We start from the raw sequence: 5,088 nt of genomic DNA, 5'->3' as shown, positions 1-5,088 counted from the left end.
ATTCTTTCCAGATGCTTTTACCCATGACTTGATAATCGTTTTTCTTTTTCCAAGTCGGATTTTAAACTTTGATTTTCAAGTTCTAAAGTTTCAATTTTCAAAACTGACTCTTTGAGAGTCAGCTGGACACTTTGCAAATCATTCAGTTGTGGTTTAATATTGTTTAGTTCAATTAAGATAGTTTCCAAATATCTTTCATTGTCAGCTTTAACAGTTTCAACAAATATTAAATCAACATTTAATGATTCAACCAAGTCCAGTTTTAGTTCTGGATCAATCTCATTGTCATAATCACTAACCTTCTTCTGTATGATGTCCACCCATCTTCCTGAAATGACATCATCTTTCACCACATGTTGCTGATCTTCGGATGCCATGAAGCACACATCCCTTATCTCTTCTTCATCATCAGATGACTCATCTGAGAATTCCTATTTTTCTTCAGTCTTTGCCATCATGCACTTGTTCTTTTCTTTTTCTTTTTCAAGTTACAAAAGGGCAATCTGGGCCTTAAGCTTTTTGTATTTTGCTTTATAGCTATCATCAGCCTATTATAATTTGGGACAGGGGGACCACTTTGGTTGCTCATCTGACTAGATCTGCATTCCTTCATGAAATGACCCTTCTTACCACACTTATAGCATGTAAGATTGGCCTTATCCAGAGAGTTGGAGCAAGAAGCATTGTTGGAACCATTAAATCTATTAGATTTATGCTTGAACCTGTTAAAGGTTTTAGCAATCATGGCTACCAGATTATCATCGTCAGTTTCATCACAACCATCACTGATTTCAGTGGTCAGGCAAGAGTTCAGAAACTATCTAACATCTCCTTCATAGAATGTGACTGGACATTCTCAGCAGACATTAAAGCATCACAAGGTCGCTCAATGAAGCTAGCAACCTTGGAACTCTGAGCATGGTTTAAAGCATCCTGCTCAGCCACCAGTCTAGCAGCATTATTATCTTTAGTGAATCTGAAGGCTCCATAGAGCGATGCCAGTGTGTGACTGTGCAGAGTCTTTCCTTGTCTTAAGACAAGAACCATGTTCTCCCATTTGGAAGGAAGAATATCACAAAACTTCTCAAGAAGTATATCCTTATCCTTCTCCACACCCAAGCCTCTCAACTGATTATTGAGGCTAGTAAATCAGGTATAGGTACCAGTTAGACTTTCTTTGGGCAGTGCAAAGAAAGATTCATACTTCTTGTTTAGGGCAACTTTTCTGGTGACAATGGTGTCATCACCTCCCTCAAACTGAACAACTAATTCATCCCACATTGCCTTGGCACTGGGATATAACACAAGGGATGGAATTAGGACTTTCTGGACAGCTCCAAGGATCATGTTTTTCAGTCTGGTATCAAGGTCAACTAGTCTGCAATCCTCATTAGACCAATGGTTTTTGAACTTTTCTCTTGAACCTCTTCTTCCAGTTGGATCTAGAAGAGGACTGACCCCATGGGGCATGGGTATATAAGGACCATCCTTAAGGATTTTCAGCATATACCTCTATCCCATCAAAATGCTGGAGCATTATGGCCTTTCATATCCCAAACGTCTCACTATTCCCATCGAATTTGGGAACAGGAGTGTTAGAATAATGGACATGAACATGGTTAGGGGTTGGAGGGGGAGGAGGATTGGTGTTAACATTAGACCCTGGTGGAGGATTATTAACATTTTCAACATTTGGACCAGAACCATTCTCACCTTCAGTAGAAATCTAAGCACATCTAGGCAAATATATTAGCCTTCTGCTCTGATACTACTTATAAGTCCCAACTATTGCTAGATGGTTACTGAAGACACCTCTATGTCGATGGTGAGATAGCTTTGCAATACGTTCACTGTATCTGGACGTGAGCAATTGCAGTGAACAGCATACCAGATTAACTGGAGATTACTTATTAAAGTGACAAACATAAATAAGTAAATACAATGCAATAAAGTAAAGTACCTATAAAGTAAATTGGTGAGACAATATGTATTTTTCAAGTGTATTTTATATATTAACTTTAAATAAAATACAAAGTTGTTGCGGAACCAAGATAATACACGAATGTAAATATCCTAACAACTTTTGAAATACAATTGATCTAAACTTGGAAATTCTCCTAACAATTGAAAAACTTAAAGTTGTGAAATGTTCCTTTTTGCGATTGAGAGAATATTGCAAAAGTCACCAAGAATACTGCAAAGTGTGTGTTTGTAAAGTTGTATTCTCGTGGTGCAAAGGCCTCTATTTGTAGGCAAAGTTGTCATTGGGATTCCATCTTTGGCGTACAAATATGATTGACATCATTTAAGGAACTATTATTTAATTCCCTACAACGCTTAATAAAGCAAGATAAATGGTTACTTTATTCAACCACTTTAGACCTTTGTACTTTATACACAAACAAGGTTATTGTCCAGGTAAAAAGATGTAAAGTAAAAGGTCCTCCTCGTAATCAGTGTAAAGCTTTGTAAGTGCATTTACACTGATGGATCTCCAGTTCATTGATCTGATAGAATGTCAACTGAGCTTCGTTGCCATTGTCATTCTCTTTCCTCCACTTGATGTCTTCAACTTCAACTGGAATGTCTTTAGGTGTGTTGTTCAGATCTTCAACTGGAGGAAGTCATCAGTTGCATAAACTGTACATTGCAACTGGACTTCTAATATTTCTGGACAATTCTTCTGCTCTTCAAATGCAACTGGAGAGGCTCCAATTAGAACTGGAGAAGCTCCAGTTTTCAGCAAAACTGGACCTAACAAAGATATCATTATTTATGATTGTTTTTGAACACTTTCTTTCGCTATAATAAATATTGTAATTATCCACAATTTTTGTTAATATTAATATTTAATAAGATTTTTCACGTTTTTATGCATGTACTTTGATGCTGTGAAAAATTTAATCGACGCTAAAAAGTACGTGTAAACTTTTAAAGTACTATTAAACAAGGAAGTTCATATTAAAATTTATGGTATTTTAAAAGTTCACATTTTTAAATGTGAACTAAATTATACACAATTTTGGTTAAACATAATTTAACATACATAAAAGCTTTACAAATTTTCATAATTTGTGTTTGTTCACACTAAGAATGTGAATAATTGTAATATTACTTGTAATGTTTAATTTCTTTTATTATTTTTTTTTTTTTGAAAGGTGAATTTCGTTAGAAACTTCGTGTCGCGATTCGACAGCGAGAGACCTAGTATACGTTGTTTTAACCGGGTCCGCGTTGGAGTTCTCTCGAATTAGAAATGCCTATTTAATATACCCGATGGGAGAAAAACCCCCTATTAATCCGCCTGAAGGCACGACGATTAATAGGGATAAACTCGATCTGCCCCATAGACTTGACTCTGGATATACCCATGCTAAGCTCTCATAACTGGACATAGTTCTTATGTTCTCTCCAAGCTTGAACACAAAATCTCTTAAAAAAAAAATGGTCTTTTAGCCATTGAACTAAAGCTCAAAACAGAGAAAATTCAATTTAACATTACATATCTTATGAGGATATGTCACCTTTGGCCAAATAATTGAACATATGGAAAATACAGTTATATTACAAAAAATATAAAATCGTACGCCTTTAGTTAATCGATCCCCGGCCACTGGTTTTAGTTTATGATGCAGCCTATTTGGAAACAAAAGTTAAATAAATTTTAAGTCGTTGATTCCTCAAGATTCAGTTTTAAACTTTTAATTCATGAATCTAAATTAAAGTGGATCTTAAATAAAGGCTAATTCTTTTGTCGCTAGCTAGCTTGGGGACCATGCATTACGTACGTGCCTTTTGTCCTGCACGTATTAGTGAAGTACGTGTTCTTTGACTGCTTGTTTCGTAATGAGAACTGATATTCGTACCATTTTTTTTTATAAATGTATCACTACGTACAAACTGCGTAGCTAATTGTACAAGTCAGTAATGCATAACTGTGATACATAAATCAAAATAAATGGTACGAATATCACTTTCCTTTCGTAAGATATAAATTTCTTATTTTGTGTAGCACAAAGTCTTGGAAAACTCTTTAAAAATCTTATAATCGTGATGTGATATAATGATATTTATATTTAAAAAATTTTTAGTGATAGTTTTAAAGGCTGTTATTAACACACACACATATATATAACACTCCGGTGACAATACTTTTAAAATAAGAACGGTGAAAACACTTAAAAACATAATTTTGATATATTAAAAGTCCATAAAACTAACATAGTGTTTAACTAATTATTATTATTTAAGTGTTTAATAACACATTGATCCGTCAAAATCGAAAAAATCACTTTTTTTGTGCATCCATCTTGGATGTATATTCATCAATATGATGCATCCAACAAAAAACGAGATTTTTTCGATTTTGACGGATCAATGTGTTGTTAAACACTTAAATAATGATAATTAGTTATACACTATATCAGTTTTTTGAACTTTTAATGCATCAAAATGTAATTTTTAAGTGTTCTCATTTGTTCTCATTTTAATTTCGTTCTTATTTGATTGTCCCTGTATCTTTCTTGTCAAAAGTTTACTCCTAACACAACTTATTTATATATGTTAGTGACAGCACATATAATTATTATTAGTAAAATCCTTATATAGTTATATATATTGGTTAATTGCCAATAATGACTAGTCCGTCCAACGGTAGTTAATTACGTATCCTTATCATCACCATGCATGAAAGCTTTCCTTTCTTTATCGCTTGCTTGGTTCTGGCCGGTTTCTTATCACATTCAGGAAGCATATATTTGCCACATATAATTCAGGAAATTTCTATGAAATATATATGGTAGTAAACTTCACATCTCGAGTATAGTCAACAAATAATTAATTAGTATACATAATTAATTTTCACATCGATCACTGTCTTCATCCCGGCCCTAGCTTGATCATGAAATAAGATAACTAGTAGTACTAGCAAGTTGCAATTGCTAGTCAAGCAAAAAACATGAACTGCATTAATGCAGATGTGTAAGTAGTATATTTCTTTGCAATGATTCTGTTAACCTATTTTGCCCGGCCTATATATACCGCTCCTTCAATTCTCTATTATATATTCTAATAACATTCTTGCTGATA

This window comes from Erigeron canadensis, chromosome 5 (genome assembly GCF_010389155.1).
Source record: "Erigeron canadensis isolate Cc75 chromosome 5, C_canadensis_v1, whole genome shotgun sequence".
Taxonomy (NCBI): Eukaryota; Viridiplantae; Streptophyta; class Magnoliopsida; order Asterales; family Asteraceae; genus Erigeron; species Erigeron canadensis.
Note: the sequence above shows the minus strand (reverse complement) of the source record.